Source organism: Silene latifolia, chromosome Y, assembly GCF_048544455.1.
Source record: "Silene latifolia isolate original U9 population chromosome Y, ASM4854445v1, whole genome shotgun sequence".
Taxonomy (NCBI): Eukaryota; Viridiplantae; Streptophyta; class Magnoliopsida; order Caryophyllales; family Caryophyllaceae; genus Silene; species Silene latifolia.
In genome coordinates, this window is record NC_133538.1 from 152,275,578 (window position 1) to 152,287,523 (window position 11,946).

Below are 11,946 nucleotides of genomic sequence, written 5' to 3' on the forward strand. Positions count from 1 at the left end.
TCAGTTATTTTTTATTGAATCAACATTGCATTATTAGTGGGTTTGAATCAACGTTGCATTACTGGTGGGTGATTCTATAATTTTAGTTTTGTTCCAAAATTATGGCCGTTAACCATGGTAAAAATATTGTGAGTCCATGGGTGCAGAGGGATCGTAAGTTGTCAGAAGAACTAGAAAATAAAAGATTAAGGGAATCGCGTCGTCAACCGAGCTATATTGAAAGCGAGAAGAAAATGATGCGTTACGAGAAAAGTTAAAGGAACAATGTCCTTTTCATTTCATTAAGTTCCCCCTTAAACATATAATTCTTGAAGGTACGATGAGAATTCATCGGCTTTCGAAGTTGGTTCTTTTGAGGATTTGATAGTTGGGTATATATTACCCAGATGCGATTGGTATGTATCTATCGTGAGTGAAGCAACAAAAGCTTGGCGTCAATGGTGGTTTAGGTCATCGAAGGTGATGTCGGATTTGAAGGAAAAGACCAGAGTTGAAATAGACTCCTACACCATCATTAATGGGAAGAAATATTGTCCATAACGTACGTAGTGTATTTTGGGTCATTTGATTAATGTACGTTTATTAATTGTTTATTGGGTTGTATTTAGGAAACTAATTAAGGAAAAAAGTTTTTAATATATGCATTAATTACATTGGGTTGTGTATAATTTAGTCTTGAATTACTAACTTAATAATCTCTCCATTCAACTCCACATTACAAGTTCGCTTTTTCACGTTTGCCAACGCGTGTTTTACGCGGTAAAAATCTTTAGCTACGTATTTGCAAAAATTATAAAAGTTAGATATTCTTAATGTGCTCCTAAAGACGAATCAAATAAGATCTCACATGAATATATTTTCACTTATATATCGAGAGAAAATCGACATTGAATGTTCACTTGTGAATGGTGTACAAAAGAGAAACATGTAATGTGGAGTTGAATGGAGGGAGTACCAAATATGGAAGATGGTTTTATTTTTTAGAGGGAAAAACTGGACACAATAAAAGATAAAAGACAACGATTACACACCAACCGTTGTATTATAATGAAAACAATTACGGGTTTTTATTCAATCGTTGTCATATTGCAAAATAAAGAAGGCGGTTTGGCTTAACCCGTGTTTATTAGTTTCAATTAAATCATTCTTCAACCAACACACATGCAAACCTTCTCCTCGCTCATTTAAAACCCTCGAACACGGAGTTTCCCTATTCTCCGTCGCCATCGCCGTCACCGTCGCCATCCCCATTGCCTCTGCCGTCCCCTCCGTCATCGCCAGACCGGGCCCGACTTCTCCTCTTTGAAGAAGTAATAATAAACCATACTCCTTCGTCTCATTAACTTAATGTCTTTATTTTCTTTTTTAGTTGTAATATTATCCCCTAATTATCTTAGGTTTATTGTGTGTTAAACAACACCTATTATTTTAAGTATATTGTGTGTTAAACAACACCTATATTTTTAGGTATGCTGTGTGATCATTGATTTGAGACGGTGCTCCAGCTATGTCGACTTAATTCTTAAAGTTAGTCGTTTATTAATTTCTGGTTTAGATATGGGTGGAAAGCGGAAAAGAAAAGATGGGAAAAAGTCAGGCGAAGAAGATTCAGGTGATGAGAATAATTTGGAATCGGATACTGGACGAAGTCGCCATAGGGTTTCCCTAGAAGCAATAGAGAGAGGGATACTTAATAAACTTCAATGGGATGAATTAACGGGGCTTCCAGATGGTACATTTGCTGCAATAGAGAGAGGGATACCTAATAATAACATTAATAACATTATTATTCACAACAACAACAACAACAACATTAACATTAATAACATTATTATTCATTTTAATAATAATATTCATAATAATAATAGTAATTATAATAAATAAATTATTAATAACATTATTATTAACAATATTATTAAATATAATAATAATAATAAAGAATAATAATATTAAAAAAATAGTATTATTGATAACAAAATTAATAATAACTATTAAATTTAAGATGAGTAAAGCTGAACTTAATGGAGTGAATCGAATCGAATCGAATCGAATGGAGCGAGCTGAATCGAATCAATGGAGTGAATCGAATCGAATCGAATGGAGTGAATTGAACTTAATCGAGCCGAATCGAATCGAATAGAGTGAGTGAATCGAAATGAAATGAGTTGAAAATAAGCCAGAAAGAACAGGGCCTTACTATGTCAAGTAAGTATGTTTTTATACGAAACAGTAGTCTGCCTGATGGGTAGTCGATCGAGTACGTGCTACACTCGATCGAGTAAGTCACTTACTCGATTGAGTAAGTTGGTGTTACGGGTTATTTTAGTCGGGTTTTGTTAATAATGCGTGAATGGTATTTAAGTGTTCCTTCATCTTTCTTAATCACTTTTCACTTTTCTAAAAACCTTTCAAACAGAGAAAAGAGTACGTTGTTTCATTCTTCGCGTTATTATCAAAACCCAAAGGCTAAGGTTGTCGGATCGTCATGTTCTTTACGCCGTTGAGTTCGTCGTGTCAAGGATAAGATTCTTGTATAATTTTTATATTGTTTCGTTGAGTTTGTTCAAAACCCTAATTGGGTAGAATTGGGGGTTTTGGGAGTATTATGTTTTTTAGATGGTAATTGTATGTAAATGTGATTATAGGAGGAGGTTTCTTAGAGGAGCATTACTGATTAGCTGCATGTGACGGTCTTGTGGTTTCTTATTCCAGTTAGCTTTTCCCTACTCGGTTATTGATTACATAATGTTGTTGATGGTTGTTTATTGTTGTTGATTCATATCGTATTGGAATTGGTAATTGGTGATTGTTGTTGTATAATGTAGTTGGTTGTGATTGTTTATCTATGGTACTCGAGGTGCGTCCACGAATGAGTGGAGTCACTTACGGGAGTGGCTTCACGCCCTTGATTTGCCCTCTGTGGAACCCGCCACAGAGGGGATTTGCACATTTAGGAATATGGGTTATCGCTCGAATGAGATGAGCGGGGCTTAGGTGGGAACGGTTGCGGTCCCCCACTGGCGGTGTGGAATACTTGTTGAGATGGGTATTGATGTGACTCATATTTGAGCACATTTAGTCCCCGAATTAACCTCGTTCCCATGCTTTCTAGCATATATTAGGGTCATTTCTTATCTTTAGTTTCCCATTTTGCATATTATTTGAGGTTTTATGTCCTTGGTAGGAGAGGATTGCTAACCTTGCATTTATGAGGCGAAATGGAGCTAAATGGATCGTATCTAATGACCAAGCATCGAAGAGGAGAGCTACACTAGAGGCCTAAGCAAGTAAATAAAGTGAAATGGGCAATGATGAAAAGATCCTTGCATCCCTAACTCAATCCTCGCGGATTGTTAAGGAGCCAAACAAGAGAAGAATCCTGTTCCACGATCCGAGCGGCTTGAGCTCAGGACGAGCGTACCAGAGCACGATCCGAGCGTCCCGACTGCCAGCCCAAGCGGATCTGCTGACAGGACCAGCCGTGCATCAGGTGAGGATGAGCGGATCCTGGTGGGAGTTGCTAGCACGATCCGCGCATGTCCCTCAGGAGTTGCAATTCCTCAAGCTTCCCTTAGGGTCTTAATAGTCATTTAAGCCCTTAGTAACCCTAATCCTTGTACTTAATTTTAGTATAAATACCCCAATTGTACTACCTAGATTATCATCAACCCTTAATCAATCCTTAATCATCTCTTAATCCACTCTTAATATCATCTTAGTTTAGTCTTAATTTATTTATAATACACTTCTCAATATTAATCACATCTTAATCTTTCATTAATCTCTCAATTGTTCTTAGTTTTGTTTAGGTAATTAGAAGATTATTTGGGTTTATTGGAGGATTGACAACCTTCCATCAATCATCAAGTACTTCTATTATTCTTTACTTTATTATTTGGATCATCTCCACAGGTATAATCTGTTTTTACCCTTGTTCAATTATTGTTAATCACATCATTTATTCATCATGTTTTGCTTTGTTAGTATGATTGACAACCTTATTAGCATGTTAAACTTGATCATGAGTGAGTAGTCCTTTAGCTAAGGCTAATGGGGAATTAGGGGAAACAAACATGGGAATTGATCTAACCTTAATCTAATATGTTTTCATAATTAATTTGCTTGCTTGTTGTGATTTCAACCTATGCACATGTTATGTTTGATGAAATGCGTGCCTATGAATCCTTGCATTTTTTACCCATCTGTTATCTTTTCAATGAGGCTTGAAGACATAAACCAACTCGAGCATCATTAGACCATGCATAGAGTTGAATAGGAGGAGACTAAGTCGACTTGTAGGTGTTGTACACTCTAGGCGACTCGGCTCCGGGACCTAAATCTTCCTAGGGATTGTAAGATATACACTAACTCGATCCCATCACAACAATAAGTGCATGCTTCTAAATTGAGAACATGTTTGTATGATCTATTTCCATGAATACCATATGAACCCATGACACCTTAGTGCTTTTAATCAATTGTTTACAAACCCCTTTATTTTATTTACTTTGTTTTCATTAATTTACATTCATCTTGTTGATTAGGTTAGATTACATCTCATCTCAACCCAATTTGTGACACCGTAAGACATAGCTACTTGCAATTGAAAATCCTACATCAATACCCGTCCCTTGGGATCCGACCTTTACTTGCCTCTTTACTAAGAGTAGTTTGTAAAGTTAAAAATATTTTTTTGGTTGGTAGCTTTTGACGACGAGTTTTAACCGGACCAAAAAATGGCGCCGTTACCGGGGACGGTGTTCAATTGATTTGATTTTCGTTAATTGTTTTTAGTTGTGTCTTTATTTACCTTGGGGAAGTAAATCTCCTCAAGGTTGTTCTAATTATTTTTGAGTTGTTTGATATTTTGCATGACTAGGAGATCACAAGTTAATTTATTACCTATTGATTTCGAGATTGAAAGGACATTAACCAACAATAGAAGAGTTGCTAGAGGTACTTCAAGAGTTGTAGGTATTGGAGAGATTGTGGACATTCAACCAAATAACATTGAGTTTGTCAACCTTTTTGCAAGAGAAGGAGAGGATAACCCAATTCAAAACCCACCACAAAATCAACCTACAATGCCTAAATTTTTCCCACATTCCGTACCAACCGAGGAGAACCTACCAAACGGTACTCCTACACCACCACATTTAACCGGTAATCTCATTGCCAAATCCGCATTCATACAATTAGTTGAGAGAAGTCAATTTGGAGGGATGTCTAGTGAAGACCCCCATTCACATATGGAGACTTTTTGTGACTATTGTGATGCAATTTCTCAAATCGGAGTTACTCAAGACCAAATCCGATGGGTATTGTTTCCTTTTTCTTTGATCGGTACCGCAAAGCAATGGTTGAAGAGCCTAGACAAGGCTACTCTTGTTATTGATTCATGGAAGAAGTTAGCACTTGCCTTCAACAAGAAATTCTATCCTCCGGAAAAGACTAATATGTTGAGAGCCCAAATCACCGGGTTCAAGCAAATGGATGAGGAATCATTATATGAAGCATGAGAGAGATTTAAGGACACTTGTCGTTCTTGTCCACACCATGGACTTAGTGAGTGGTTCCTTGTGCAACAATGGTCGGACTATATCTTTTCGGTAACTTGTCGTTAGGAGCACCTAGACCAAAAAACAATTTATAATTTCACAAACAACTCTACAATTAGTAAAGAGGCAAGTAAAGGTCGGATCCCAAGGGACGGGAATTGAGATGAGATTTCTATTGCAACTAGTGGTGTCTTTGGGGTGTCACAATTGGGGTTGATGTAGAAGGTCACTAAACTAAATAACAATGAAGGTAAACAAGCAAGATGAATTAAAAGGGTTGTAAACAATTGATAAAAAGCACTAGGGTATCATGGGATCATAGGGGATTCATGGGAATTGATCATACAAACATGTTCTCAAATTATAAGCAAGCAATTATTGCTGTGATGGATTGAGTTGGGTTATATCTTATAATCCTAGGAAAGTTTGGGTCCCGGAGCCGAATCGATTAGATTGTACAACACCTACAAGTCGACTTAGTCTTCCCTACTCAACAACATGCATGGTCTAATGAGACTCGAGTTGGTTTATGTCTTACAAGTCTCATTGAAAAGATAGGTGATGGGTAAAAAATGCAAGGATTCATAGGCTCGCATTTCATCAAACATAACATGTGCATGAGTTGAGATCAAAACAAGCAAGCAAATAAACCATGAAATCATATTAATTTAAGCATGAATCATTCCCCATGTTGGTTTCCCCTAATTACCCATTAACCCTAGCTAAGGAACTACTCACTCATTATCATGTTGAACATGCTAGCAAGGTTGTCAATCATACCAACAAAGTGAAACATGATGAATAAATGAAAGTAATTTGCAATAATTAAAAAAGGGATTTTCAAAAGGTGGGAACAATGAAATAAGAACACCTTAATGGGGCCGAGGTGTTAGTCCTCTATGTTGCTAAGACTACTCCAACGATGATCAAGATTAAATAAATAAAACAAAGAAGGAAATAGACAAACCTCAAGAGGGTAGGAGCCTCCAAAGCTTGCTAATCTTCCATCATATCATCACTATCATCATCTTCCTCAATAGAAGTGGACTCATCATCACTTCCCTCTTCACTTTCTTGTTCACTTTGTTCATCATCCTCTTCTTCTTCTTCTTCACTAGCCTCTTTATTAATGCTATCATCAACCGCATCACCGACAACCTCATCGTCACCCGGAATCTCACCCCTAGATGCACTCGGAAAGAAGACTTCCCTATCCGCCCAACTAGGCAAAGGACATGAAGGATCAAGGAGTCCTTGCCTAGCTAAATGAAGGAGGGGTGGATATTGGGCTAAGTAAGCATCTTCCCGATCTTTAAAAGCTTGCTTGTGCATCTCTTGCATAAGAAGAGTCATATAATCTTTGCTTGCTTCAACACCTTCGGGTTTGAACTCTTGGTACTTGAAAGGATAGGGTGGTGTGACAATGGAAGAGGAGGGCATTTCAATTTCATCCCTTTGTTGTCGGATAATGTATTCAGCCTCTTTTGAGAGGGGAAAGAGGTAGTTGGTCCGATGGACACTCAAACGACAAATCTTTGAAGGCAAAGTAAAAGATATAGCCTCACTAGTGAGCCACACATACTTGGTGTCAAGAGGGTTATGAGAGACCCACTTATATTTGTTTATCATAGCATCCACATCAATGAGATGACCACCCTTTTTCGCCACATACTTGCTATCCTTGTTGAAGTTCGGATTAAAGTATTTAGCCAAAAGAGTGACTAGACCTCCATTCATAATAACGGTAGTGCATTGCCTGCCACAATCAACATTTAGCCATCTATCCGCCAAAAGCCTTAGAGAATTGAAAGGCTTGGTGAATTCCCTTCCAATATTTAAGGCCGACTCAAGAAGAACAAAATCGAGCTTGGTAAAGTGGTTGGTGTCTTTTCTTGCAATGATGGTATTCCCTATGACCTTGTGCCACACTCTAATGCCCGGATGGTGGACTAATAGAGCGCGACTAGCATGATAGTTCTCAAATTTCCTTCCGGAAATTGCCTCCCAAAGAGGAGCGGGGTCATACTTGCCAACATTCTTGAAATAACTAGGTGAATCACTAAGACCCAAAGCTTTACGCATTTCCTCAAAGGAGATGCGCTTACTCACATTAGCTAGGCGGAACTCGATGCTTTCCATAGTCTCAACCTTTGTAACTTTCAAAGAACTCAAGAATTCTAAGGTAAGGGAGGGGTATGTCAATTCTTTTGTTGTAAACAATTTGCCCAACCCCATGGCTTCAAAGAAGGCTCTAATTTGCTCAAGGAAACCCAACTTATCTAAGGCATCTTCACAAATAACCTTGGTGGATAGAAAGGATTTTCTAGCATACTTGGCAAAAGTTTCCCTATGGGAGTTAGAGATGAAAATTACCTCCGGATAGTTCGAAAGTTGAGAAATTTCCGGAGTAGTAGAAGTTGTTGCTTCCAAGGGAGGTTGTTGTTGTTGCACTTCCAAGTTTGAACTAGCTACCACCATAGCCAATTAGGCTTTCTTTGCTTGAAGACTCTTTTGTCTTGTTGAGAGTGCCTTTGCCTTTGATGCCTTTGATGCCTTTGTTGCTCCTTTTGTCCTTGCCATTGATGCTTGAACCAAGAAAAGAGTGAAAATATTCAATTTCCAAGTATACCCAAATCGATTTTAAGATGAAAGGCTTTGCCTTTATAAATTCAAAAATCGACTCAAAGGTTGAAGATTTTGGTGCTTGGTTTGATTTTTGTTGAAAGAGGAGTGATTAATTTTTGTTAGAAGGATGTTTTGATTTGATTTTGATGAATGTGGTTGAGGAAATCTTGTTTTGGTGATGGAGAGGATGAGGGTTTTGAGTTTTGGGGTTTATGGGTAGCGTTTTGATTGAAGGAATGAAGAAATGAATGTGGAAGGGGGTTTATAAAAGAACCCGAATAATTTGAAATGCAGGGGGAAACGGGCGGCTTTCCTTCGGGACGCCCGGATTCTGTCTGTTTTGGGCTTCAGGAATCTCGCCTAAAGACGGGCGTCTTTGAGCAAAGACGCTCGGATTGTTCAGCTGCGGGACGGGCGTCTTTCACTGAAGACGGGCGGATTCCTTTCCAGTGATTTTTCTTGTTTTTCTCAACCAAAAAGAAGGGCGTCTTCTCTTGCAGGACGGGCGGATTCTTTTGCAGGATGCCCGGATTTGCTAACAGTCCCAAAATTTCAAAAATTCAGCTCATGAAGGACGGGCGGATTCTGAACAAGACGCCCGGGTTGCCTGAAGACGGGCGGATTCTCTTGAAAATGCTCGAATTCTTCCCCTTTTACCCGGATTCAGTTCCATCCGTGTACTTGCATATCCCTTGTCATTTTTCATTCTTCAAAATCCCGTGTTCTTCATTGTGGGGGCACTACTAAGGCATAAATAGCCTAGGCAATTGCTATCCTCACACTAAGCTAAAGCACTACACATAAATTGAAATCATTAGTCCCTCCCTCACTTCTCTCAAAAATGATAATTATCTTGATCAAGGCATAAAAATCCAAAAATGACAAAAATGCAATACGAGAGTTAAAATGCGAGTTAGGGAATTAGAAATATTTACAAATGGTGGTTTAGGGAGGACTCCACCAAACTCTCATCCTTAGTGAGATGTAATGGGGGGATGTCCAAGGTGTTGTTGATGTTGCTCAACACCTTGAAAAAGTAATCAAAAGCTTGTTCATTGTCATGATAAAGATCTTCAATAGATCTTTTCCCTTGTTGTCGGTCGTGATCGATAGCATTACCAATATAGGGATTGAAAATTCCTTCAAAATCATCGTCCCAAAGACCACAAACTTCATCTACTTGATCACTAAAGATCTCTTGAGTTGATAGAGACAACTCTCCCATTTTCTTTTCTTGGCCAATGAGGCCATCTTCTTCATTGCTTGACTTTGGTGAGCTTTTCAAGCTCTCTTTGTTACAATTCACTTGCTCTTTGAATGGAGCATCTTCAATTTTCTTCTTCCATTGGAGTTCCGACTTCTTCCTATCATCCTTCCGGCTATAATGATCAATCATAAAACATGGTTCATGTAAACGGGGGGCTCTCATGGTCTTGTCAAGATTGAAAGTTATGCTCTCATCTCCCACTTCTAGACTGAGCTCTCCATGTTTTACATCAATCACCGCACCCGCGGTGTGTAAGAAAGGTCTTCCTAGAATGATTGGAATGTTGGAATCTTCTTCCATATCAACAATGACGAAGTCCACCGGGATGAAAAATTTCCCAATTCGTACGGGAACATCTTCCCATATCCCTAATGGTGTCTTTGTCGATATATCGTCCATTTGGAGTGTGATATTGGTGCATTTAAGCTCTCCCATTCCCAACCTTTTACTCACCGAGTACGGCATAACACTCACACTAGCCCCTAGATCACATAAGGCTTTGTTGATTGTGGTGTCTCCAATTGTACACGGTATTGAGAAGCTTCCCGGATCCTTGAGTTTTGGAGGTGAACTCCCTTGAAGTATTGCACTACTCACCTTAGTGAAGGCGATAGTCTCAAGCTTCCGGATCGACTTCTTCTTTGTGAGGATGTCTTTCATGTATTTCGCATAGGCCGGCACGTGATTGATTAATTCCGTGAAAGGAATTGAGACTTCCAAATTCTTCACAATTTCCATAAATTTTCCAAGTTGGTCATCAAATTTGGGCTTGGCTTGATGACTTGGAAAAGGAAGTCTAATCACAATGGGCTCCTTCTCCTTGACCTTGTCTTCATTTTTATTTGAAATTTCTTCTTTTGATGGTTCTCCATCTTTGGAGTTTTGCACAATTTCTTCTTTGTCACTAGCTTCCACAACTTCATCATCAACTTGCTTCTTCGGTGCTTCATACCTTGTACCACTTCTCAAGTGAATGGCACTAACCGTTTCATGTCTTGGGGGATTACTTTGAGGTGGTAATTGCCCCTTTTGTCTTTGTGAGCTTGAAGATGATAGTTGAGTCAATTGGGTTTCCAACATTTTGGTGTGAGCTAGGATGTTGTCGATGGTGGTTTCCTTTGCTTAACTATCTTTTTGCATTTGAGTGAAAAACTCTTGTTGATTCTTTTGCATTTGAAGGACCGCTTTTTGAACATCAAAACCTTGGTCATTTTGTTGATTGTATGAAGATTGATTTTGGTAACCTTGGTTTTGGTTGTAAAAGAGTCTTTGATTTTGGTTTCTCATGGGAGGTGGGGTGTTTGTTGTTTGAGGGTTTTGAACATTTTGGCTTTTGTATGAGAGATTTGGATAGAATTTGGTGTTTTCATTGTAATAGTTTGAATAAGGGGTACCACTCTTGTATGCTTGGAAAGCATTCACTTGTTCATTTGTTCCCCTACATTCACTTGGGTCATGTCCCAAAGTTCCACAATTCTCACATATCCCACTTGGGATTGATGAAGATGCCGTCATGGCATTAACACGATGCTTTGGTGATTTTGAGGCTTCTTCAAGTCTAGCCATAGCCTTTTCAAACTTCAAATTGATGGTATCAATGTGAGTACTAAGTTGAGCACCCAATTGAGTAACGGAGTCCACTTCATGCTTTCCTCTTCTAGTAGCCTTTCGAGGTCTACTATATTGTGAGTTATGGACCGCCATTTCCTCAATTTTGTTCCAAGTTTGATTGTCATCAACTTTGGTGATCATTCCATTTGATCCCATGTTGAGAATGTTCCTTGAATCTTCATAAAGACGGTTCTTAAATTGTTGTACCAAGAACCACTCGCTAAGTCCATGGTGAGGACATGAGCGATAAATTCCTTTGAACCGCTCCCAAGCTTCATACAAAGATTCTTCATCCCTTTGCTTAAAACCTGTAATTTGAGCTCTTAGCATGTTAGTCTTTTCCGGTGGATAAAACTTTTTGTAGAAAGCTAGGGCCAACTTTTTTCCAAGAATCAATTCCGAGAGTGGCCTTATCAAGGCTTTTCAACCATTGTTTCGCGGTGCCAATTAGAGAAAAAGGAAATAAGACCCATCTAATTTGGCCTTGAGTTACACCGGTTTGAGAAATCGCATCACAATAGTCACAAAAGGTCTCCATATGAGAGTGAGGGTCTTTACTAGGCATCCCCCCAAATTGGCTTCTTTCGACTAATTGGATAAATGCGGATTTGGCAATGAAATTTCCGGTTAGATGTTGTGGTGTGGGATTACCATTGGGTAGGTTCTCCTCGGTGGGTACGGAATGTGAAGAAAACTTAGGCATTGTGGGTTGATTTTGTGTTGGGTTCTGCTCACCTTCTCTTACAAAAGGGTTGATGAACTCAAAAGTTGGTTGAATATCTACAACCTCACCAATACCTCCCAAATTTCTCCTAGCAAGTCTTCTATTGTTTGTCAAAGTTCTTTCAATTTCACGATCAACGGGTAACAAGTTACCTTGTGACC

General features: G+C 38.8%; 2 non-coding genes across 2 annotated transcripts; one reads left to right on the forward strand and one right to left on the reverse strand.

Annotated features, from left to right (window-relative positions):
• Positions 1–5,456: 5,456 nt before the first annotated feature.
• Positions 5,457–5,563, reverse strand: LOC141635943 (small nucleolar RNA R71). The gene has a single exon (XR_012540596.1). It is a non-coding gene; the product is annotated as a small nucleolar RNA R71 (small nucleolar RNA).
• A 5,721-nt stretch (positions 5,564–11,284) lies between these two features.
• On the forward strand, positions 11,285–11,391 carry LOC141637028 (small nucleolar RNA R71). The gene has a single exon (XR_012541592.1). It is a non-coding gene; the product is annotated as a small nucleolar RNA R71 (small nucleolar RNA).
• Positions 11,392–11,946: the final 555 nt, after the last annotated feature.